General features: G+C 38.4%; 1 long non-coding RNA gene across 1 annotated transcript; it reads left to right on the forward strand.

The window, feature by feature from the left end:
• Positions 1 to 278: 278 nt before the first annotated feature.
• On the forward strand, positions 279 to 27,375 carry LOC125093273 (uncharacterized). Its single transcript, XR_007125194.1, has 3 exons — positions 279 to 538; positions 2,057 to 2,196; positions 27,321 to 27,375. It is a non-coding gene; the product is annotated as an uncharacterized LOC125093273 (long non-coding RNA).
• The last annotated feature ends 39 nt before the right edge of the window (positions 27,376 to 27,414 follow it).

Raw genomic sequence — 27,414 nt, forward strand, 5'->3', positions numbered from 1 at the left:
GCCCCCGGCTCCTGCAGCATTGCGCCCCCCTTCCCAAGCCCCGGCAGAAGCCCGCCTCATTAGCATAATGTATTCACCTTTGCCCTGCCCGCGGGCTCAGCCGGAGACCCTCCAAGGGGGCGGAGAACTCGGGAGGGAGCTGAGCGGGAGGTCTTCATTAGCATAATACATGCAAATAGCGGAAGCGGCCGCCGTGATTGGAGGGGAGCCTGGCGACCCCTCCCCCTCCACGGAGTAACTTCAGCGTCCCCTAAGGCCACATCTCCCGCCTGGGCCGGGGGCCGAAGCGGGGTCTACTGTGGGGAAGGCGGTAACTCTGGTTTATCCTGACGCGGCCCAGCGCCCCTTCTTTATCCCTGTTAAATATGGAGAAATGGCCTCCGGGAGGGAAGAAGCGAAGGGAAAGCTCTTGCTCTGTACATCTTCACTCAAAAGCAGCAGCGGGAGCTGTTGCGATCTCGCTCTGGTGCAAACTTTCCCCCTCTCCTCCCTCACTTCCCCACATGTCCCGAGGCGAAGTGTCTGACTGACTCCTGAGGTAAATGTCCCCACTTCCCTTCTCTTCCCAAAGCCGCGCTGTAGAGTCTCCGACTAGGGGAAGTTTTCTCTCCCCTCCCCCAGTTTCCTTCTGTCTTGATGGGGCTGAGTCTCCTCCCCGCTCGGTGTTCTAGTCTGTACTAGGGTGCTAATGCTTTTTCCTGATTCCCCGTTTTGTGGGATTGAAAAAGGGAGCGTGGAGGTACACACATTTCTCAGGATTTAGGAAAGGACTGAAGAATGAGGTCAATTTTTCCTCTTACCTGACTCTCCGCCCTCTGGATCAAATTACAAGTTCTCTAAAGGGATTTTTGAAAGTAGGTAATAAGTAGCATTTTACATCTAATTGATTTGGGGGGAAAATTCTCATCTTTTACTCCAAAAAAGTCTCTTCTTATCTCCTCCTCCCCACGGGAAATACCATATATTTTTCTTATCCTTCTTAATCAAGCTAATGTCAGGTCGATGCTCACTAATGTAAGCAAGGAAATATTGCGCCTAGCTCGTCTTTCACAGATGTAAAGAATACTGCTAGGTATGAAGCAGGCTAAAGATGTTTCAGCTTTTGTTGATGGAAATACAGAAACGAAAAAGGAGTAGGGGAGGAAACAGACACAACATTGAAGGAAAACAGTGAATTGTGTTATAAAAGCAAAAGCCAAAATTCCTCACAGTTGTATTACACAGTAGTCTGAAAGGGTGGTCCCAGACTGACAACATCATCACCTGAGAGCTTATGCAAAATTCAAATTCTGGGACCCCTCCCTACACCTACTAAATCAGAAACCACGAGTATTAATGATTCAAAAACAGAGATCTGTGTTATAAGGAGTCCTCCTAATGATTTTGATGCAAACTTAAGCTTGAGAACCACTGGTGTAACACTTTACAAAATTGTTTCAAATAATTTTCTTATTTGAACCTCATAACCCTGTGATACCAGTAAGGAATTATTGGCCCCATTTTATAGATAAGGAAACAATTTTCAAGTCACATTTAATTGTGATTAAACATGTTTCCAAGTAATAGCACCCAAGGACTAGGTACAAATTTTTTTAATATGTCAACTCTTTCTGATTTTCCAATTACCTCTCTAACCATTCCTTGGTCTCCTTTGTGGTTGTTTTCCTCTGCCTGTTTTCTAAATGTTTGGTGCTCCTTAGATCTTTATCTTGTGCCATCTTCTAACTTTGTACACAATCTCCGGTGGTGCTCTCAATTACCATCCATAAACTGATGAGTAATCAATACATATTATAAGCCCAAACCCCCTTCTCAAGCTCAGACCTTTATAGCCAACTGCCTGTTTGCTAATTCCATCTGGATATCTCATAAGCAATTCAATTTAACCTGAATCTTACCTCCAACCCCTACTTTTTCCTTTGTTTCCCATCTCACTAAATGGAGTTGCCATCGATGCAGTGTCCCCAAGCCAAAATACCACCAATAACCCTTGACTTCTGCCTACCCTCTTCTCCTCATCTACCTTAATTCCTTCAATACTTTCTATTGTCCTTAGGATGGAAATAATATACCTTACAAATCACCACCTGGTGCCTGTCATCTCACCTTCCTCACAGCTCATCTTCCCCCTCACACTCTCCATGCCAGCTTCTCTAATGGAAGTATGGAGATAGAGAATGAAGAACTTCCTTTGGGGTAAGTCACTGGTCTCTTGAAATTTCAGTGGAAAGGCTATTTTCTGTGTTGACTGATGTTGACAGTAAGTCACATATTTAATTTGGATGATGCAGTGTCCTTATATCATGCTTTATGGAAACTGGCCATGAGAAGGTCCATTAACAGCTCTTTCAACCTCTCAGAATGGTCAGATCTTAGTAGAGAGATAGAGTTGGAATTTTGTGGATTTGGGATCTTTAATCAGAGGATTAATTTTGCTCTATTTCTTTGGTGGGCACAATATAATAAAGTACAATAAAGAAATGTACTTTAGCACTAATATTTCAAAACCCAGTAGATTTTCTGCATCAAGCCCAGAGAAGGCATGGATCAAGAAAGCTCTGGGGATCTAAACCCATATTATTCTATAGATTCATCAGAGCCCAGTTGTTGTTTTGGTTCCTATGTGGGAAAGGATTCAAAAAGTAAAAATAGCACTAAAAATGATACAGTCCAGCTGACTCTGATTTGCCTGAGACTCATATCAGTAGTAAGAAAAGGCAAGCAGCTGGTTGCAGAATAGGTATGTGATTGGAAGAATAAAGATGTCCACATCCTATCCCCCAAAACCTGTAAATGCGGAATGTTTGGATTTGCAAATGTGATTAAATTAAGAATCTTGAGATGGGGGGGGTGCCTGGGTGACTCAGTCGGTTAAGCGGCTGCCTTTGGCTCATGATCATGATCCCAGGGTCTTTGAATCTTGAGATGGGGAGATTTTCTTCTACCATGTGGGTGGCCCAGTGTAACCACCAGGGTCCTGATAGGGAAGAGAGTCTCACAGAGAGAGATGTGACCATAGAAGCAGAGGTCAGAGTGATATGAATACTAGTTTCAAAGATGGAAGCAAAAGAATATGGCAGTCCCTAGAAGCTGAAAAAGTCAAGAAACAGATTTTGCCCTAGAACCTCCCGGAATATAGCCTTCCTAACCCTTTGATTTTAGAACTTCTGACCACTAGAACTATAATTAATATGTTTGTGTTTTTCAAAACCCTGAGTATGTTACAACAGCCATAGGACACTAGTAGAATCTTAATCACAAGAAATCAGTCTGCATCTGCTACAGCATCGTAAGCACTGTTATAACCACTATAATGCACTGTAACTCAAGCAGACCCTGTAATAACTGTCCCTGTCTCTCAAATGTTTATGCATTCCTATTTTACTGACATGCCCATTGGGAAAGAATTAGAGATATATGCGTTCTCCTATGACATGTAAAATTAGGATGCCCACTATTGAAGCATTTTAAACAAAATATAATATGTTCTATTTCTTTGATGCCTCCCATTGGTGCAACTCAAAATTAATAAACCAGTCAAGTTGTAAAGCTGCTCTCATCCCTCCTCCCTATTGTTAGCCCAGCCACGATCATGACCCAGGACTCAATATTACTGCTAGCACTACTGTTACCAATTTCCAGGCCCCCGAAAGAAAGAGATAAACAGAATTCTGACAGAGAAACATGGCAAGAAGTTGAAGTGAGAAAAAAGGTGACCAGGAGAAAACAAAACTGAGGAAGATATAAGGGCTTTTTAAGTGGTTTTTGTTGTTGTTGTTGTTGTTATTGTTTTTAGAAAAGGCATCATCCACTCCTATTTCCCTCTAAAAGGCTCATCAATAGAGGTTATATAGGATGGAGGTGAATTAACACGTACTCAAAATTTCAATGTCTTATGTGTATTTTTTTTTAAGATTTATTTATTTTTTGAGAGAGAGCAGGCAGGTGCTCCTACCAGCAGGCAGGGAGTAGCAGAGAATCTCAAGCAGATTCCCCACCCCAAGTGAGGAGCCCCATCCAGGACTTGATCTCATGACCCCAAGATCATGATCAGAGCTGAAATCAAGAGTTGGTCACTCAACCAAATGAGCCACACAGGCCCTCTCCAATGTCTTATGTGTATTTAGAAAGATTCCCTGACCAAAATAAATAGCTGGAATAATCATGTTATGATGTTTTTAGATATTAATTATGTGACAGAAAAGTATTTCACTTAGTTAGAAAATGTCTTTTAGCACTACTAATTTTTAAGGCTAATTTGGTTCCTAAGACCACCATTTTAACCAAAGTTCGCCACCACAGTTCTCCAACAGAAGTAAATGTATGAGGCAATTTGTGACCATCTTTGTACACCCACAACCACCCGCTGTGTGCCTTAATAAAGAAAATGGTGGAATAAATTATGTGTTGTATTGAGCATGCTATTTCATAAACTTCAGATAAGAATGTGCTCCCAGGGAAACATCTTTTAAGAAGACGTTTCCCAAATAGAATGGAGTAGGCAGTAAAGTGAATTTAGAAGATGCAGTTCTCCCACAGCCAGGCAAATTTCAATAAATCATAAACAAATTATAAATATCTTAAGGAGTAGAAGAGCAGAAGAGTAGGATTTGGCTCTAGTGACAGGCTGAAAAATTCCCTTTCAGACAGATCAAGGAACTGATCCCATTTACACAAGCCTAGTTAAGCAAGGGGTTTACAGCTATATGAATCCAATAATCTAGATGACACAAGCCCTTCAAAATCCCATTCCTCTCCACAGAGTCAGTTTAATGTTTGTTTGTTTTCTGTTTTTGTTTTGTTTTATTTGGAGAGAGGAGATGATCTTCTTCTCAAACCTTAAATAACAAGATAATAACAGATTTCCCCAAAATATGCTAGTTTAATTGTTGGTTCTAACCAAAGCAACTTTTCACTGAATTTACCAAATCAACCTTGTGTTGTAATGCTATGTGGACAGAACATGTTTGTAGCATTGATTCAGATCATTGTTACAAGCACAGACCCTAAGGCCAGACATCCTGGTTCATAAGCCACCTCTGCCATTGAATAACCGTGGGACTGGGGACAAGTTACTTAAACTTTTCTGTGCCTCTATTTTCTCATCTATAAAACAAATATAACAGTACTCTATTGCAGTGAATAAATGGGGTGATATGTGTAAAGCATCACAATGCCTAATATTAAGTATGATGTAAATCTCCAAATCAAGGAGACAGACAGTAACAAATATAACAAATGTGGAGCAGCGGGAACTCTCACACACTCTGGAATGGAAATTTGCACAAGCACTTTAGAAAACTGCTTGGCACAATCCACAAGACCAAACGTACACAAACCCTTTGTGGAAGGATTTTAAAGGGAATAACAGTAAAAGTCTGAATCTAGAAAGCTCTGTCAGTAGATGCCACATGACCTTCTGGGAGACTTCAGATGAGGATTCAAAGGAGAATGAGGAAAATGTCCTTGAAAATTATGAGGAAATAGATTCTCATTACATAGTAGCAGACGTTGCAACACTATTGTCCATGGTAAAATGGAAACTAGAAAAATGTTCTTAATGAAGTATGTGACTTAGCCAAGAAGATTCCATTCAGAACACTGAAGATGCCAACAGGTTTCTTCTTACTGCGTGTAGTAAAATATAAAAGGAGATAGGTACAGTAAAGGAATGACTCTTAAACCAAAAGAAAGTCAGGAATTGTTGCAACAGACATTTTTCATTCTCTCCAGGTGACAAGTGATACTAATATTAAGAAATAGCTTTTGGATAAAACCAAATCCAGAAACTCTCAGAAAAACAGAAAAGCTGAGTATACTATCTTTTGTTAAGATCTCAGAAATATGTAAAGTGAGACCTCAGATAGCTGTTTAATCAAGCAATAGAGCATATACAAAGTTTAGAATGCTATCCCTTAGTGAACTAAATATAAGCCCAAAGGAGAATATGACTTATCTCAGTGGAATGAATCCCGATAATATTTATAAGAGACCAACAAACCTTTACAGAAAATTATACTGGAGAAAACATCAGCTTGAGCTGAAAGAAGAGGGACAGTATAAAAGAAGAAGAGGCCTTTAGACTCTAAAATCTCTACAGTTGGGAGGCAGGCTAAGAAAACTGTGGAGCTGAAAATACAGGATATATTTCATGATAAAGAGAAAATAACTCAGAGCACAGAGCCAAAGGGTCAAAAGGCAGAGCCAAAAGTTATGGAGAATCATTACCAGGAAGAAATAAACCTCAGCCCTAATCAAAGAACTTCTGATATATGCCCAGGTGAATTATAGAAGCTCTGTGAACCAGTGGTTCCTGGTGATATTTTTTTTTCCACTTTTAATTAAATAAGGAAGACTAAAGAAGGCATTCTATGCCTGTCCCACTATTATATGTTGGGCAGATATGGGGCGGATAACTTGTTTCTTTAGTTCACAGGGCTTCATATGGAAAGTAACTGTACTTAAAGAGAGGAACTTGAGGTTCCTCATCGATGAACCACACCTGGAGGGTCTCATTCACACCTGGATCTGATTAGGTAATAAACTCTTTGACTTCAAGCTGATGTTGTTATACAATGTGAATTTGGAGGTCAGTAGTGGATGAGTGTGTTTCTCTGCCTCTGAGGAAAGTAATCATCGTGTCATGAACACATTCAAACAGCCTAAGAAGAAACCCATATGGGGAGGAACAGAAGCTTCTTGTCAATTGCTCACACCAACTTGCCAAACATGTGGATGAAATGGATCCTCCTGTGCCTTTTAAGCCTTCAGACAATGAATGGAAGTGCCAGCCAATGTTTTAAATGAAACTTCATGAAAGATCTAGAACAAGAAGTACCCAGCTAAACTGCTCCCAGTTCCTCAACCACAAAAACTGTGAGATAATAAATGTTTATTATTTTAAGCCACTTTGGGGGATAATTAATTTTTAAATGATAGATAACTAATATACCACATCCTGAATATAATGCTTCATTTCCCTTGCATTTCTTTAATTTTACCATATACATATATCCTCATAATCAACTTAGAATTTAGTTTATGTGTTTCTTAATTTCATATACATGTAGTATTTGTATAAATATGTTACTTTTTTCAACATTGTATTTGAAGGATCTATTCAAGTTGTAACTCTCTTCAAATAATTTTACTACTATACATAGGCTACTGTAGGATTATACCACCTATATTTGTCCATTCTTCTGTTGATGGATTTTGGGTGTCTCTTTTTTTTTTTTCCTTTTTCCCCTCCATTTCAAGTAATGCCACTATAAGCATTCTTCTGAACATCTATTTTTACACAGGTACAAGAATTAATCGAGGCAATTATATTAGTTATCTCTTGTACAAGAAATTTTCCCCAAACTTAGCAGCTTAAAACAACACAATTTTATTATTTCACAGTCTCTGTATAACAGGAATTTGAAAATGACTTAGCTGGATGTTTCTTGCTCAGAGTCTCTCATGAAGTTGCAAACTGGGGCTGTAGTCATCTGAAGGCTTGACTAGGACTGGAGAATCTTCAAAGATGACTCACTTCCATAGCTCATTCACATGGCAAGAAGTTTTAATTTTTTTCTGACTCTTCTAGGAGACTGCAGTTCCTGGTAACTTGGGTCTCTCTAAAGGTTTTTTTTGGATATCCCTATGGCATGGCATTTAGCTTCCCTGCAAAGCAAGTGATCCAAGAAAGAGGGTAAGGAAGAAACTTGATTGCCTTTTATCACCACTCTTGGAAGTCACACACTGTCATTTCCACCATATCTATTCATTAGAAGTGAATCACTAAGTCTAGCCCCTCCTCAAAGGGCTGAGGACTAAGCCCCACCTATTATAGGGAGGACTATCAAAGAATTTGTAGGCATATTTTGAAACTACCAGAGGTATATTTCTACTTCATAGAATGTATATATCATCAACTTTTGTAGATAAGCTATTGTACCAATTTATATACCAACTATCAATACATTACAGTTTCCCTTGCTTCATATCCTCACCACAGTGGGCACCGCTTATCTTCACATATTCTAATAAATCTATATTGACATTTCAGCAAGACTAGCAAAATTAACTCAATTACAACACTTATTTCATTGCATTGAATAAAGACCAGAAGATGATGACGGAGTGAGACACGTGGATAACGTGAACATCTGGAGAAAATGTACTACAGAAAGGGGGAATAAGCTACGGCCCTGAAGTGGTTGTATATGTAGTGTCTTTGAGGAAAAGCAAGGAGGTCAACGTAGCAGGAATAGAGTAAGCAAAGGGAGAGAAGTAGGGATGATGTTAGAGAGATGACAGGGTGGAAGACAGATCATAGAGGACCTTCTAGAGCTTTACAGAAAGTTCTATTGGACGATGGAAGAGCCATATTTGGGAGCCATCAGTAGGTAAATCAATGCTTCTCAATTTTGGCTGCACATTGAAATCACTTGGATTCTATGCAGCCTTGATTCTCACTTGAGTTCTTCAGCTCTACTGAATGGTCCCTCAGGGCCTCTCCCTCTGCATTTAGTCTCTTTGTGTGGTCTTTTCACATAGTCTCTCCAGCAGGGTAGCTGGGCTTCTTCTCAAAGAGCAATGTCATTTCTACCACATGTTATTGGTGAAAGCAAGTCTTCTGGCCAACACTTTTTCAAGGGGAGGGGACTTCACAATGGCATGAATACTGGAGACATGGTTCCCTGGGGGCCATCACTCCAACAGAGTACCACAAAGGAAAGTATGGACACTAAAGGTGTAAAGGACAATGAAAAGATGCCAAAATGGATGGGTTGTAGATCGCAGTAGAAGATTTGTTGGAATGAGTCCACTTAAAGCAGTGAGATGGAAAATTAGGAAGTGGCATGTGGATAGTGGAATACTTGATATAAGGTAAGTATTAAAGTTATTGGTAATGGCAATGTCTGGGGCAGTATGTTCACAGTCCTGGTGGCACATTAGAAATAATGATGCTCAGGTCATATCCCAGGAGATTTTGATAGAATTAGGCTGGAAGAGGACTGTCATTGATGTCCCTTAAATTCTCCCTAGCTCATCTAATTGAGAGCTAATTCTAATTCTAATCGAGGACTACTGATCTAGAATATGACCTTGGATACAAATGGCTGAGGTAAGCTGTACAAAAAAAAAATCATCAGGTTAAATAAAAATCTTAGATACAGAGGTATTAGAATAATCATCTGCATGGACATTGAAATTATTAAAAAAAAAATTTGAAGAGAACAGTGACAGAGACTGGTGAGCACAGGGCTAAAATATTCAAAGAAAGAGAATGAGAACTCCAGGTTTCCAGTTTGTGCATGAGTGATGGTGCCATTGACAGAAATGAAGAAACATGGCAGAAAAAAACTTATTTGTAGAGAAAAAGTTCAGATTTTTAGAAAAATAATATAAAGATATAATATGTCTTGAATAACTGGATATCCACAGGCCAAAAAATGAAATTGGGCCCACTTCATATCATATTAAAAAGATTAAACCAAAATAATTAAAGACCTAAATCCATAAAGTCTTTAGAAGAAACATTGTGATAAATCTTCATGACCTTGGTTTGGGCAATGATTTCTTAGATACAATAGTAATAGCACAAGCAACAAAAGAAAAATAGATATATTTGGGTTCATCAAAATTTAAAACTTTTGTGTTTCAAAGATCAAAAACAATCCACAAAATGAGAGAAAATATTTACAAACTGTGTATCTGATAGGGGGTTTGCATTTGGAGAATACAAAGAATTCTCACATCTCAATAATATAAAGGTAAATAACCCAATTTAAAAATGAACAAAGAATCTGAATAGATATTTTTCCAACAAAGATACATGAATGGCAAATACATGAAAAGATGTACAACATCATTAGCCATTAGGGAAACATTTATCAAAACTGCAACAAGATACTACTTCACACTCACTGAGATGGCTATAACAAAAAAATAGAGAAAATAACAAGTGTCATCAAGGATGTGGAGAAAAATTGGAAACTTCATACACTCCTAATGGGAATGCAAAATAGTAAAGCCAATTGGGAAGAGCCTGGCAGTTCTTCAAGGACTTAAACATTTAAAAAAAAAAAAAAAAAAAAGTAAGCTCAACATAGAGTTACCATATGACCCAGCAATTCTCCTAAGCATTCCCCAAGAGAACTGCCAACATGTGTCTACACAAAAACTTTTACGTGTGTGTTTATAGCAGCATTATTTGTAATAGCCAATATGTGGAAACAACACAAATGCCCATCAATGAATAAATAAATAAAATATGGTATATTCATACAATGGAATGTTATTCAGCCGTAAAAGAAATGAAGTATTTGATACATGCCACAAAGCAGATGAACCACAAAAACATCATGTTAAGTGAAAGAAGCCAGACACAAAAGGTCACATATTCTATGACTCTTTATTTAATATATCCAGAATAGGCAAATCCATAGAGACCAAACATGTATTAGTAGTTATTAGAAGATGGGATGAGAAAAAAGGAGAAGTAACTACTTCATGGGCATAGGGTGATGAAAAAGTTCTGAAACTAGAGAGAGGTGATGATGGCACAACACTGTGAATACCCCAAATGACACTGAACTATACACTTCAAAATGGCTGTGTATTTTGTGAATTTTACCTCAGATTTTTAAAAACTTTATTATTAAATCTCTCTTTCCATTAAACCAAGTATCCAACAGATTGAGAACATTAAGATCATCGAAATTTAGCATCTCATTCATAGAATATATCTACAACAGACATGTATAAAAACTGAAATATAATATGCAGCTAGAGTTTATAATCTTGGGGGGAGGGAAATTTTTTAAAATAAACTTTATTTAGTTCTCCCAACATGATATGTTTGGCATGTTATTCTAAAATCCCCAAATAATTATCATTAAAGGCAAAAGTGCTTGTTTGTGGAAAGCATATAATTTTTCTGGGAGCACATTGATATCACAAAGAATATTTGAGGTCTCACTTCTTGAGATGTAATTTCCTATAATTGAAAGAAGATATTTAGCTCATTGCTAATGGGATATACATGTTCTTACTCTTGTCACTAATGTGTCTGGATCTCAGACATAATTAAATGAATTCCTGGAACTTAGTATTAAATGAAAATCTTTGCAAGTGGGGAGAATGTGACATCAGAAAGGGTCTGGCAGTGGGCTGTGGGCTAAGATCCAGGCAGGCTATATATTTTAATCACCTCATTTATTCCATTTTCCAGGCCACCCATTATATAGATAACTATTAAACATCTTGAATCTGAATAGGAAATTTCTCTGATTTAGGAATCCAAGTCTTACAACAAGACCGATGTTAAGTACAGTTTTGTCAAGGTGAGTTGGCTACTCTCATGTTGTCATACCAACAAGTCCAATTCAGGGAACTTGACACAACCTCAACTTCACAAAGTTCCTAGATGACTGATTATTTCTTATTAGTTACCTGCTTTGAGTACTATAATCAAGCACCATGTGCGGTCTTGTGGGTGCCTAACCTCACCACCAAAGTCTGTCCACACCCACCCCCACTGCCCACATGCAGACATACAAATCACCTCTTGGCCAAATTCTGGGACCTACAAATGCACACCCCAAAGACAAGGTATACCCTTTGGAGGATGGGCCCAAGGAAGAAGCCTTGGAGGCCTAGGAGATGGGCTTTGGCATCATTTGGTAGGGAATTCCACTGTTCAGTACCCGAGCATAGTTGGGAGATGGGGAAAGTAAACAGAACCAGCTGTAGTTGGGCATGTGGCCCAGTAGACTTTTCGCTCTATGGGGAGAGGACGATCCGGAGAAGAATGCAAACAGGTGCTTTCAAAAAGTGGAGACCGAAGAATAAGGTTGGTACTACTCAGGCTGATGTTCAACATACCCTGTAGAACTTTAACAGTTCCATTGACAACAGGCTCAAGAATTATTTCACTTATGATTAGCCTTATCAGTGAGTTACAAAGAAAGGAAGCTGATGTTGAAAGCCAAGTCACCAGCCTGTGCCAGGGCAAAGGGTATGTCACATGAGGTTTCTGACCTCAGATGTTACTGAGCTTCTACTTCTATCCCTCCAAAGCCCAAAACACTGTTCAGCTATTTTCCCAGAAAGTCCACATATCTAATATGGGGGAGGCAAGGACATGGGGAGAGTCCCAGCCAAGGGGCTGTGGGTGAATCTCCAAGATCTCCATCTTGTTTTCCAGTCTTACCCACTTATGGAGCTCTTCCTCCTCTTCTCTGACACTTTCGACACATGATTAATGCCCCCAGGATAAAGGACTTCTCAGTTCACCAGTTTATGTTCTTTATCCCTGTTCTCTCAAAGCAATTCCTCACTATCTTGTTAAGTCTCTGATGCTATTAATTAGATGTTTTATATATTTTGTGGAGATATTTTCGTTTATTTTACGAGAAAGTTGGGCTGAATTATAGTCAACTATCACTGGAAGCAGAAATCCCAAGATGGCTTTCATGTCTTTCTTTTTTGGCAAATTGTGTTTCTATAAATGGACCCCAAGTAGAGCTTCAAGTTTCGTTGACCAGCTTTGAAAATGCACTATTGAACAAACATTTGTTTAACCAGCACTCACTGACTGTCGCACTATTTAAAGCACTATAGTAATCCTCAGAGAAGATACAAAATTGAAAATGATGCTAGCTGCCCCATCAGAATAAGGTATAATCTTGAAGGGGAGTCAGACGTGTGTGTAAATAATAAAGGAGTGAAGGAGGAAGGTGAAGTACAGAAATGAACTGAGTCTGGAAGTAACAAGCCTTGAGATTACAAATTGGAACAGAAATGTCATGTTTTGTGAGGACTATAAATCAAAGGTCTCAAAATGGTAGGCCACAGACTGAATGCAGCCCACAAACGTGTTTGGTTTGGCCCACACAGTGTTTTAAAAATAGGAGATTTCCCATTTTAAAAAATCTGGATTTCCATCCTCTGAAAACTCAGAAGATCTGGCAACTGTCCTCATTGCCAACTGGCAGCCATCAACTGAGGCTAAGTAGAAGCAGCTTCCTTAGGGAGAGTTTAATTTCTTCAACTCACCGCACTTCCCATCAGCCCTACACTGCCGTCCTTCACCCTCCGCATGCCTCACTTTCTCCATCTAATGAAAAGTGCTATATAAATGCAGCTTCCAGCCCTTCTCCTTGGAATCAGAGAGCAGTGGCCTTCAAGTCCACACCCCCTACACACACTGTTTCTCACATACACGCCACCACCTTCTTTCAGTCATCTGTCTACTTTCTTTAGGTATTTAAGTTGAGGGCCTCTGTGTGTGTTGATCCTGTCCCCACAGAGATGAAGAAATGGTGCACATAAAGATTCACCGCTCCTGGTTCTTCCAAAAAGAGAAAAACATTGGACTCTAGTTTCACAGATTGTTAGGGAAAGAAAAAAAGAGAATACAGCTTGCACTGAGGAATGATAAAAGAGGAACTGGACCCTGCGGTTGGGAATAGGGAGAGAGAAAGGCCCTGGGCAGCTCAGAGGGAGTTCCAGTTAGGGGTGGCTTTCAGGTGTGCCGCAGCTGTGTTACACTGACATCTTTGCCAACTGATCACCCAGGCTTTGCCTGAGAAAAATCTCCCACTGCCTCTGTCACCTTCTGTGTACTTCCCGTGGATACACTTCAGCTTTTATCATTGGAGAACAAAAAAAAAAAAAAGAGAGAGAGAGAGATCTTGCTGGGTGGTGAGGATGGCCTTCTCTTTTTGGTAAGGGCTGAGCTAAGGGAGATGTACAGATACATTAACTGAGATTTCAAAGTATTTTTATGTATGATGGTTAAATATAGTTGACAGTATAAAACAGCATACAGTTTGAAGTCAAACCTGGCCTTGAACTCTGGCTCTGCTCCTCATCACTGACGACCTTTTTTCCTACATTTCATGGTAGCTATAAGGATTAAACAAGATGATATATGGGGCACCTGGGTGGCTCAGTCGGTTAAGCATCCGCCTTTAGCTCAGGTCATGATCCCAGGGTCCTGGGATCAAGCCCGACATGGGGCTCCTAGCTTGGCTGGAAGCCTGCTTCTCCCTTCCCCTCTCCCTCTACCTGCTACTCCACCTACCTGTGCATTCTCTCTCTCTCTCACTCTGTCAAACAAATAAATAAAAATTCTTTAAAAAAAAACCAACAAGGTGATATATGTAAAGTGCTAGGGACAGTGCCTAATATACAGCAAGTACTCAATAATTGTTAGCTTTTATTATTGCTTCACTTTACATGGGACCATGTACCAATCATGAGTCAGTACAAATTTTACTTTGGGTCTCTGCCCGCCTTAATTATACTCCTGCATTGATAAGAGACTTGGAATTAAATGGGCAGATAAAAGCTGGTGTACTTGTTACACCATGTTTTCCATGTAGAAGTCAGAACATGGTTTGAAAAATAGGGGAAAATTTAAAGTATAGGGCATGACTTATATGAGTAAGTGATTTATAAATAAAATGGTAAGTCATGTCATTTTTTTTCTCCAGCTTTCTGTATAAACCCTAAAAATTTACCAAGGCCTCACTCATGGGCAAAAGAACTTTAAACCCAAGTAGGGTTTGTCAGGCCATTCCAAGCCACTGTGTGATACACTGCTCATACCTCTAACAGAAATTTTTGCTTTCTGAACTCTGGCATTTCAGCTTGTCCCAGCCTCTGGTCTTACCCATTTGAAATCCATATTTGTGTCTATTCTGACTCAGGCTTGGATATTTCCATCTTTTCATTATTAATGGTCAGTCTATATTGTTATTAATCATGACCTAAAGTTTTACCCAAATACTCACTCTATTCCCCTACATATTATAGACTGGATACATTGACTATACCACCCTCCCAACTTTTCTTCCTGTTCTAAGCTCTACATCACCCTTTCTTCCTAAAGTTCTTCCCTTATGGCTTGAGTTCCCAATTCAGGACCTGTCTTTATTTGAAGAGAGTAAATTTTTTTATTGAAGATTAACATGCATTACAAAAATAGAAAAATACACAAATAGTAAGTGTCCAGCTCCATAATTTTTTTCTTTTTTTCTTTTTCAAGAGAATGCGTGCAAGCTGGGGGTAGGCCCCAGAGGGAGAGGGAGAGAGAGAATCTTAAGCAGCTCCAAGACCAGTGCAGAGCCTTGTGCAGGGCTTAATCTCAGGACTCTGAGATCATGAGCTGAGCTGAAATCCAGAGTCAGAAGCTTAACTGACTGAGCCACCCAGGAGTCCCAGCTCCACAAATTTTTCTAAAATGAACAATCCTGTGTAACCTATGCTCAGATCAGGAAATAGTCATAACTCTCTCCCACCATTCCCCATTTGAGAACAGAGTTTAGATTGACGTACTGCTTTTTAACTTTCTATACATGGAATCAAACAATACAGATTTGTCTTTCCCTGACTACTGTGTTCAATATTATGTTTGTGAGATTCATTCATATTTTTACATATGGTAGCATATTTATTCTTCTTACTGTATGTATTTCTGTGCTTGACTATAATACAATTTATTTATCCATTTTACTATTGATGGATATTTGGGTTTGATCCAATTTTTTGGCTATAACTGTTCTGTTAACATTTAACTGTTCTATAACTGTGCTGTTAACATATTTGCTCAAGTCTTTTGGTTACTATCCACGCATTTCTGTTGAATGAGTACCTATGAGAAGTCTGGTTCAAATGATTTGCAAGTGTTTAACTTAAATGGCTACAGCCACACACTTTTTCAAAGTGGTCATGACAATTTATATTCCCAGCAGTTGTGCAAGAAAGTTGCATTTGCTCTATATCCTCCCCAACACTTGGTGTTGCAGAGCCCCATTTAATGCCTTTTTCTTTTGTGCTGCACAGCTCCCCCACCTCCTACTGTATTCAGATAGGTTTCAGCTTCCCATCTCACCCTCTATCACTACACTCCCACATCCCTAATTCAGCAGCATCCCTGCACTAGTTAGTATTTACATTAAAATTAAACCCACCCTGGGGTGCCTAGGTAGCTCAGTCATCAAGTGTCTTGGCTTAGGTCATGATCCCAGGGTCCTGGGATTGAGCCCCACATCCGGCTCCCTGCTCTGTGGGAAGCCTGCTCCTCCCTCTCCCACTCACCCCTGCAACCCCCGCTTGTGTTCCCTCTCTTATTCTGTCTCTCTCTGTCACATAAATAAGTAAATAATAAAAATAAATTTTAAAGAAAAGTAAACACCATTGTGATTCAAGAACTGCTTTATATATCTTATCAGTAAAGAAATGACATTACTCATTAATAGTCCTCTTAGACTTCCCATATTACCTTTTGCCTAGCTTGGAGCTTGTTGACATGAACAATCATAGATGTGTCTTTATACCTGGTGCTAGTCCTGTGAATGTGCAAATTTTAAAAACCTATTTCAAAAATATTGCTGCATTAGATTCTGAAATGTAAAGGATCTTTAAAATGACTAAAAATAAAGTGACTGGGAAGGAGACAGCAATCTTTAGGATTTATTGCTTTACAGTAAGCATGACCTCAGGACCATAATATTGGAGATAATATAGAGGGAAGGATTAAAGTGAAATGCAAGTGTATGATATCAAGGCCCTCTAAGATCTTCTTCTTATTAAACTTAGCCAAAAGAGAATCCACTCACATTCTCCTTCTCCTAAATGTAGTTCTTTTTACTAGAAAAGAGATCACATAAATTCTAATGTATTCAGTTTCTTCTAAGGCATTTTTCAGTTCTAAATTAATTTTTTTCCAAAAGCAGAGGACAGATGAAACACTTAAAAGAAAACACCTTGAGGTAAAACATTATTTTTTTCAAATCTATGTTCATGCTTATGTATTCTTCTTTACTCAAAATGTTTGAGCACCTACTTAATACACATAGAATTATGAGGAATAAAGTAGAGGATTATAACATACCTCGTTTCAAATAACTTTGGCTTATGAGACATAAGTAATAAATATTCGTAAAGAAAATCTTTATTTGTAACCCCCAACTTTTTGCTCTAAGGAAAAACATCCTTAGTTTTCTGTCTCTTCTGGATAAAAACCTTTATTATTCACTTGGATTATAGCAAAGTAATCTCAAATTATTCTTCCAGAAACAATTTCTCCCTTGATTAAGAGATTTCGTCTACTAATTCCCATACAATTATGTGTTTTTCAAATGCTTTCTTTTGTAAATAACCAAAAGCCAGAATTTTATCTCTGTGTAAGTGAATCTTTATACGTCTCTCCTTTATGACTGTGAAAGCTAGGAAAAATGGTCAGTGGTTTTTGAATTCCTTATATAACTATAATTTGAATGTGAATTATAAATCTTTCACAAAGGGTCAGTTTTACCATCTGGAGTGCGATAATATAACCCTTAGCTTTAAGCAGTGATTCTGAGAGCTAAATTTGGGCTCATTTTCTCTTTGCCATTTTTATAACTTTTGTCTGTAGCAAAAGAAAAATGCGTTATTCCATTGATTAAATTAAATGCCTCTCTTCCAGATATCTGTAAGTCTATTAGACTCCTAAACCACCATTTGTGGCTTTTAATTGACTTTTCCTAGACTTCATTTAACCCACATACACACAAGTCACTCTATTCTCCCCTTGAGTCATGCATTTAGGTCCTATTAACACTAATGGAATTTATATGCATGCACGCTGAGGGAGAATAAGCCCTTTAAACACCTTTTTAATGGAACAGTTTTGTTTCTTTCCATTCCTCTTCACACTCTCAATTTGGACTTTCTCTTATGAGAACGTGCTTCCAAATAATGTCGTTCTGATTTCTTTTATTGATCATTCCTGGAAAAAAGCAGCATGACTAAATCATTACTATTGTATTAGATTTTCTGGTTTCACAGTGAAATTCACATGTTGCTTTCGTTCCAGTCCATAGTTTCCAGCAAATATGTTTAACCCACAGACTTTTTTTTTATCCTCCTAAAGACTTGACTAGCCAGAAGTCAATTAAGATAATGAATATTTACCCAGGAGACTAAAGATTTTTCTACCTTAACATGAAAATAAATAGACATGTTTTCATCCTCTCCCACCTTACAGTGTTTTTATTTATTTACACTTTAGGGTTTTGTTGTTGTTTTTTTTTTTTTTAAAGTACCTACGACATAGGACTTCAGCTACATGTTCAAATTTAGAACAGTAAAGTAACAGAAAATAAATTGTGCCACAGGAACCATAAATCTGCAAGAAGTAAAACTACACCTCCAATGCGTATGCTAACAATTCTATTTTTGTTTAGCTTGTAGAAATGTATTATTCTTTATTGTTCTTAAAATGGCTTTATGGACGGTCTTTACAAGCCAGCTTTGTTTTCCTTTCTCATCTGTGAAGTGAGGGACTGTATAAGACTATCACGATTGGGGTGCCTGGGTGGCTCAGTTGGTTAAGCATCTGCCTTCAGCTCAGGTCATGTTCCCAAATGCTGGGATCGGGCCCCATGTCGAGCCCCATGTCGAGCCCCACACTGAGCTCCCTGCTCAGTGGGAAGCCTGCTTCCCAATCCCCCTAATTCTGTTCCCTCTCTCACTGTGTCCCTCTTTGTCAAATAAATAAATAAAAATCTTAAAAAAAAAAAAAAAGACAACAGATACCTCTGTGGGTTTTTTTTTTTTTAAGATTTTATTTGACAGACAGAGATTATTTATTTGACAGAGATTACAAATAGGCAGAGAGGCAGGCAGAGGGAGAGGAGGAAGCAGGCTCCCTGCTGAGCAGAGGGCCCGATGTGGGACTCAATTCCAGGACCCTGGGATCATGACCCGAACCGAAGGCAGAGGCTTTAATCCACTGAGCCACCCAGGAGCCCCAATACATCTGTGTTAAAAAAAAAAAAAAGATTATCATGACTAAGTGCCTCGCAGAGTGCCAGACATATAGCACTAATCTGAATCACAGAAAATTACCATTTTGGTAGGTCAGAAACAGTTGATCAAGTGCCGAACACTATCTGTTGAAAACATCTGTTAAAAATTGAATGAATGAAGGAATGAATGAATGAATTCTCTTTCAAGTCTAGAACTAAATATTTATTTTATTTTCAAAAATTAGAAATATACAGGAATTAGTCTAAGTAGCAAAAGTATACATAAACACCAGACTTCCCCAAACATTCAATGGAATAAAACTGAAACTGACTAGTCTGTTTTATTCTCTTTCACTTTTTTGGTAAACACTCGGTATAATAAACCCGGTGTTGATTATTTGCCACTCTGAAGTAAGCTTAAACTTTACATTAAAAAGAGATGATATTCTGATATATTTGAGCATTTGGAAAATTAAATTCATGTATACAGATTTTGATGGTGCATGTGGAAAGGATTGAGGATAAATTTACAAAGAATTGGATAAGTAAAAAGTTCATAAAAAACATTTTGCAAGAAAGGAATCAAAATCATAGTATATTTCTTAACTGTTTAATGAATATTCAGCTGTCACAATAATATAATGCTGTTGATTTATCCCAAAATATTGTCTAAAAACATAAATATCAATCCCAGCAGGAACAGCTCAAAATGTAGAAGGAGATTATGTCTGGGGAACTGAACTAGAGGTATAAAAGGTAAGGGAAGAATTGCTGCTTTTAACTGTGAATTTTGGAATTATAGGAAAACCCCTTGATGGCACACCCCACAATAACACAAATTCCTAATTGAATGAATTGATGATTGGTCCCTGTGATCAGTACTACACTCACCCTAATAATTTTTTTAACAATGCTACAACTCCATATTCTATCACCCCATTGAATTTTTCTGGACTCAGTTGAGAGTGTTGTGCGAATATTTTATGTCATTTATATAAATTATATCATTTGCATTTTAACTGTGTACATGTATTAATTTGTTAAGAATAAAAATTAATTTGGGGGCACCTGGGTGGCTCAGTGGGTTAAGCCTCTGCCTTCGGCTCAGGTCATGATCTCAGGATCCTGGGATCGAGCCCCACATTGGGCTCTGCTCAGCAGGGAGCTTCCCTTTCTCTCTCTGCCTGCCTCTCTGCCTACTTGTGATTTCTGTCTGTCAAATAAATAAATAAAATCTTTTTTTAAAAAAGAATAAAAATTAATTTAGAAAAGCTTAAATTTTATATTGAACCTATCCAAGTTTTACCCTTTTTTTAAAAAACCAACTCTAGGGTGCCTGGGTGGCTCAGTGAGTTAAAGCCTCTGCCTTTGGCTCAGGATGATCCCAGGGTCTTGGGAGCCTGCTTCCCTTCCTCTCTCTCTCTCTGCCTGCCTCTCTGCCTGCTTCTCTGCCTGCTTGTGATCTCTGTCTGTCAAATGAATAAATAAATTCTTTAAAAAAATCAACTCTAATTCAGAAGGCGAGTAGTTATAGTGAGAAAAGAGAATTCAGCCACCTCCTCGGTGACTTTAACATGACTTCCCCATCTAACTGTCTTTCTCTGATTCCTCACTGTTTCCAACCACCTTTCCTCTCACAAATGACTGGAAGGATTGGTTGGGGCATTTTAGGTGGCATGGCCAGAATGAATACAATAAGAATAAAGCACTCAGCTTCCTTAGTTTTCCTGCTGTAAATCTTAGGGCAACTTCATTATTGTGACATTAAATTTTGCATTAATGCAATAAAATGACTTTCATCATATTGTAGTGACATAAAAAGTGTGAGAAGGTAATAGAATTCATGAAAACTATGACTTTATATTCTCTGACTTTAAAGGTTGGAAAATTTTAACTCTACAATAATTTATCTACACGTTTTATATTAATGTATTCTCCATTATGTATAATTTATTATGGAAATAAGTCTTTGTTAGAATAATTAATCAAATCAAATAATTTAGGGTACATTCTGAAGCTGTCTGGAGTCCTTGCATACAAAGATGAACATTATTCATAAAGTATGGTACTTAGTACTTACTTAATCAGAAAAGCTTTTAGGTTCAGTCTTGAAGTTGAAGGAGGAGCATAATTAAACAATGGCTTTTAACATTAGCCTTTTGTTGATCAGCTTTTTTCTCTCTCCTATCTTCACTTCCTTCTCTCCCATCTCCTGTGGAAGGATTGGATACTCATACCACAAATCTTCCCCCAAGAATCTTTTTGTCACAGCTTCTTTGATCTCCATCAAGTACCATGTCCTGAAGGGCCAATCCAACATCTCTCCATGTCACATGGACTGGGCACGTACTGTTTTATTCTCCGCCTTTACAGCCTCAGTAAAGAACTGTGATTGAAAGGGTCCTATCTTCTATCACACTTGCTTTTAATAACTGCTCACCTCCAAGCCATTTCACATTCCCTAGGTCTTTGTCGGATCAATCTACATACCGAGACATTTCTCGGTAGAGAAATTTAATTTATCTGAATTTAATTATACATGACTGTGGGGCAGTAAAAAGATAAACAATCACTTAAACAATGCCTGCATTTCCATGGCCATTCCTTTCAATTTATAACCCATGGCAGCTCAAGTTGAGGGTGGAATCTGCTATTTCCTAGACATACTCTGTTCCTGATACTTTCTCAAACTATGAGTATCTCACCTTATTGGGCATGAGTCTCTTATTAAGCCAACTATTACACATGGTTCTTAATGAAGAAACATTGATCTTTTCTAAAGATGGAGAGAAAACTGAAAATTATTTTAAAAAGAGAGAGAGGAAAATGGGAATAATCAACTCAACCTGGTTTGCTCTGGACTTTTCTGATTATCGCACTAAAAGTCCCACATCGTTGGAAGCCTCCAGTGCCAGGCAAACTGGAATGGTTGATCATCCCACTAGTAGAGTCCCGGCACCAGAAGGAGCAGAGGTTCTTGGAGGAGAGTGAGACTAAGTGTGAGCACACTCCATCCCAGGCTCCAACTGTCCTCCTCCACATCCTCTGTCCAAATTCTCCTCCTGCCTTTGTCAGTGTTTTTGCTTAGGGTAAGTGAGAGAAAGAAAGTAAGCCTTAGCTGAGTCTTGACTTAAGCCAAGGACTAGAAATCCAGGTTGCTAACATTTTATGAAAACTTTTTTAAAAAGGGATTTCTATAACTTTTCACTGTGTACTTCTCAGACTCTTAGACCCGAGGAGGGAAAGGAAATGAACCACAGATAACAAAGGGGTCTACCCTCAGCCACACAATAATTATGGGGAATATCTAGGGTTTCCTGTTCTTGGCCTGGCCCACTGAGCCATTTTGTCTCAGTAAGTTACTTAACCCTCTCTGGGCTTCAGTTTCGTTTTGTTTGTTTTTTTAATCTTTAGCCTTTTTTTAAAGAGACCATCTATTTCTGGCTAACTGACTGAACGAGGGTGAGGATCAAATAAAGAAAATGGAATCGTTCATGTGAAAAATCCTTACTCTGACCTCTTTTCTCCAACCTTCCAGGCCCCTCCCCCTGCCAGTTCATTTTGGCCTAGTCCTATGATTGTTTTCTTTATCCCAAACATTAAAGTTGCCTGTCTGAGATGCCTAAGAGGTTTTTTCCCCCTCATTGTGAATGTCAAAAGAAACCAGTGATATGAAAAGAAGTCAAACCCTTGGCTAATGGGAAAAGGTAAATAGGTCTCAGTATCCTTCAGGTTTACATCATGGGCTTCCTTCTACATTTGTCTGGTCCAGAAGGGGTTATCTAATGATGGGAATAACACATCAGGTAGGACATCATGGCAAAAAATAGATGAAAGAGCTGAGGACAGCAAATTTTGGAGAATTTTCTAAAATGGCAGTGACATCCATCACTGATTCCAACTCCTAGTTAACATCCTGAAGTGATAGTAGGGTTCAGAGCTAGATGCCCAACTGACAGATCCTAGTAGTCAAATTGAGGATATCAGGAGAGTTTTGTTCTACTTCTAACAAGTTTATATGTTAGCATTAGATTTTCTAAAACTATGGTCATTTTCAGGGACAAGTATAGCCAAAATCAGAAAAACAAAAATAGAACATATTCCAAAATTAGAAATATGTATCTGAAATTTTCACTTGAAAAGTTAAGCAGCAACCAGGTTGGGAATGTTAGTGTATCATACTGATGTCAGCAAGCATTAATTAATTAGAGCAACTGAGATGTGGGTCTATTCAAATGACTCTAATCACCTTTGTACAGTGTGCTAGCTATTCTTTATTTACCTCTTATTCTGTAAGAGGAAACACTGCCCGGATACCAGAGAGAACTGGAGGAGAGAAAAATTGGGGGATATATTCCATATCCCTACCCAGTTCCCTCTTCCTCCAGCCAGGCTCCACTTTGACCAGTACTGCATTACTCTGTGTAAGGCCCCAGATCCTGTTGAGTGGTCCTGGCACCATGTCTATACCACTCAGCAGCTTCTAGTAAAACCACTGCTGCCACTTGCCCTTAAGGTTAAGTTACAACTTAAGGTTAAGTTACAACAGCTTCCCATTGATGCTAGTCAAAGTCAACAATTCCTTGTTGGTTTTTTTGACTATGTTATATTAGTTTGCTAGAGCTGCCATCATAAACTATCACAGACTAAATGGCTTAAAAACTAGAAATTTATTTTCTCATAGTTCTGGAAGCTGTCCAAAATCAAGATACAGCAGGGTTTGGTTTCTGGCAAGGGCTCTCCCCTTGGGCTGCAGAGGGCCACCATCTTGCTACGGGCTCACATGACCTCTTCTTTGGTCGGGGGCAAGGGTAGGAGAGATGAAAGAGCTCTCTGGCCTTTCTCATAAGGACACCAATCCTGTAGGATCAGGGCCCCAACCTTATGATCTCATTTAATCTTAACTGCCTCCTTATGGGCTCTATCTCCAAATACAGTTACATTGAAGGGTAGAGCTTCAATATGTGTACTTTGCAGGGAGAGGGAGGGGGTTGGGACATGAACACTCCATGCACAACACATGCCCATCTTTCTGTAAATAGTCTCTATTAAACTGTCTGTAATGAACCCCTTAAAGTATGTTATCTTCTTCCTGCCAGGACATTGACTAATACATGTATGAATGATAAAACAGTGAATTGAGGCAACCTCTGGATTTTATAGGTTAAAAAATGAAAAAGAAAAAGAACCTTTTATCTAAATTTTCATATAATTAAAGTATCTTCTTATTTCTATTCTATTTCTTATGTCTTTTTCTTATAGACAATACAAGAATCAATTCCTTTCCAAACAGTTGCTTCATTTTATCTAGCTTTTTTATACAGGCCCCTAAAAATATCTTAATTATAATGTCAAATTTTTAACTATCCTCTGAAAGATTATCTGTACCTGTTGAGGCCATTTTGAAAGGCCACTTTGGTATAATGCCAAAAGAGAATCTTACATAAAAAAATTTTTAGCTAGGGGTGCCTGGGTGGCTCAGTGGGTTAAGCCGCTGCCTTCGGCTCAGGTCATGATCTCAGGGTCCTGGGATCGAGTCCCGCATCGGGCTCTCTGCTCAGCAAGAAGCCTGCTTCCCTCTCTCTCTCTCTCTCTGCCTGCCTCTCCGTCTACTTGTGATCTCTCTCTGTCAAATAAATAAATAAAATCTTTAAAAAAAAATAAAAAAAAATTTTTTAGCTAAAATATATATATGGAAGCAACTAGCTCTTTTGTTTCTAAAACACATCAAAACACACCAAAGTAAACATAAATTCAGGGATATTGATCAAAGAAACCAAATGAAGTGTGCCCAGGTGGTTCATCAGTTAAGCATCCAACATGATTTCAGTTCAGGTCAGGATCTTGGGGTTGTGAGATGGCCCGGAGTGGGCTTCACTTTGGGCATAGGATGTGCTCAGGATTCTCTCTCTCCCTCTCCCTTTGTTCCTCCCCTGCACCTGTATGGGCTCTCTCTTTCAAGAAAGAAAGAAAGTAAGAAAAAGAAAGAGAAAGGGAGGGAGTAGGAGGGAGGGAGGGAGGAAGGGAAAAAGAAAGAAGGAGAGAAGGAAAGAGAGAGAGGGAGAGAAAACAGATGAAAACCCTAGGCTTCATTTTTTTGTTATTGAATGAAAATCATTTTTAATGGTTCTTCAAAACAAACATTCTCAGTTTTTAAAATTTAAATTCAATTAACTAACATATAATGTATTATTAGTTTCAGAGGTAGAGGTCAGTGATCCATCAGTCTTACATAATACCCATTGCTCTTTACGTCACATGCTCACCTTAATGCCCATCACCCAGCTACCCCATGCCCCCACCTCCCTCCTCTCCTGCAACTCTCAGTTTGTTTCCTATGATTAAGAGTCTCTTATGGTTTATCTCCCTCTCAGATTTCATCTTGTTTAAATTTTTCCTCTCTTTCCTTATGATCCTCTGTTTTGTTTCTTAAATTCCACAGATGAGGGAGATCATATGATAATTGTCTTTTTCTGACTTCTTTTACTTAGCATAATACCCTTTAGTTCCATCCACATCATTGCAAATGGCAAGATTTCATTTTTTGATGGCTGAGTAGTATTTGCTTGCATATATATACGCCACATCTTCTTTAGCCATTCATCTGTTGATGGACATCTGGGTTCTTTCCATAGTTTGGCTATTGTGGACATTGCTGCTATAAGCATTGGGCTACAGGTGCCCCTTCGGATCATTATTTTTGTATCTTTGGGGTAAATACCCAGTAGTGCAATTGCTGGTTCATACAGTAGCTCTATTTTCAACTTTTTGAGGCATGTCCATACTGAAAAACCCTAGACTTTAAAGAACAAAACCCTACACTTTGAAGAGCCCTGCCATAGAAGACTAAATGCCAGTAGACAATAGATTCAATATCAAAGAGAAGCGGCTATAATCCAACTCTTTAATAATATGCCTTTACTCTTACAAAGCTCTTTGCAGTTTTATATATATGGAAGCTTGCTAATAGCTTCCCAAGTACAATTCTCTTTAGCCTTGGAAATAGAACTTGAAATCTGGTTTTTAGCTAAGGATGTAGCTACTAATCCTAAACTACACAGTTTGTATTATCTGATCTAATTATAAACTAAATTATAAATTGTTTGATGGCAGAGACCATGTCGTTCTTTCCTGCTGAATTTTCACAGGACTGACAAGAGTAAATACACAATAAACATTTTGCTAATTAGATGAATAAAAAAAATCAGCCATGATAAAAAAAACCTTTTTTATTTAAAAGAAAAAAAGCATTATTGCTTTCATAACTTTTCCCAGAAGGCAGAAGCGTAGCATTCCCGATACATTTGTGGGCTCTGGAACCACTCTGCCTGGGTCCATTCCCTGCTCTGATACTTACCAGCTGTGGATTAGGAAAGTTCATTTCTTTCTGTAACACATAAAATGGAGAAAATATTAATACCTACCTTATAGAGATTTTAGGAGAACTAAATAATTTGGCTTTAAAAGCTTAAAATAATTACTGGTATTGGCAAGTGATCAACAAATATCAACTAATAGTAAATATATATAATCAATCTTCATCATTTATAGATTCCATACTTGCAAATTTGCCTGTTCACCAAAATTTATTTATAACCCCAGAATCAATACTAACAGCCTTCCATAGTTATTCAGAAACAAGTGGAGTGGGGAACATTTTGAGTTGCCTCACACACGTGTTCCCCGCTGAGTCAAACAAAGTGAAACTGCTTTCATGTTTTGGCTCTCATAAGTGTCCTTTTCTCGACCTACTTAGATTTTCAGATTTTTGTGCTTTCTGTTGGTGATTGTACTGTTTAAAATAGCCCAAAGCATGAAGATGAAATGCTGTCTAGAGTTCCTAAGTGCAAGCTGTTATGTGCCTTGTAGAGAAAATGCATGCATTAAATAAGCATTATTCAGGCATCAATTACAGTAAGATTGGCCATGAGTTCAGTGTTAATGAGTCAACTACATATCAAAGAAAGTACCTTTATACAGAAACATACATAAAACAAGGTTATGTATTGATTGGTTGATGAAAATGTTGTGACCAGAGGACACAGGAACCTAACCCTATGTTTCCCCAAGGCTCAGTATTCAATAATTCTGTTTTTGTTGTTACTTTCTAGAATATAACCATCACAAATAATGGAATTGACTCTGTGTATGTGTATAAAACAATACGGAATTTTTTCCCTAGGACCCATTTATGGCTATCCTCGATTTATATATTTTGTTCCATGAGTTTTCAGGAGGAAGGTAGGGTGATCCTTTCTGTGGGGAGAAAATTTTCTAGATGGTCTAGATATACACAAAAGGCTAATAAAACAGAGGATGAAAACACAAAAGCCCAAAATGGAATTTTAGTGAAAATAAAGATCAACAGGTAATTAACCCAGAGTGGTAGCTGGTAGACTGAAGGGAGAACCAGAAATCCCTGGATGAAGTGGAAACTTTTGTGTTGTTTTAAACTTCTGTCAAGTTACTCAACCAACATTAAAACATCTTGGTTTTTTCTAAAGATTTTTTATTTATTTGACAGAGAGAGCACAAGAAGGCAGAGCAGCAGGCAGAGGGAGAAGCCGGCTCTCCACTGAGCAGAGAGCCAGATGCGGGACTCCACCCCAGGACCCTGGGA

The sequence above is a fragment of the Lutra lutra genome, chromosome 2, assembly GCF_902655055.1.
Source record: "Lutra lutra chromosome 2, mLutLut1.2, whole genome shotgun sequence".
In the NCBI taxonomy this organism is placed as follows: Eukaryota; Metazoa; Chordata; class Mammalia; order Carnivora; family Mustelidae; genus Lutra; species Lutra lutra.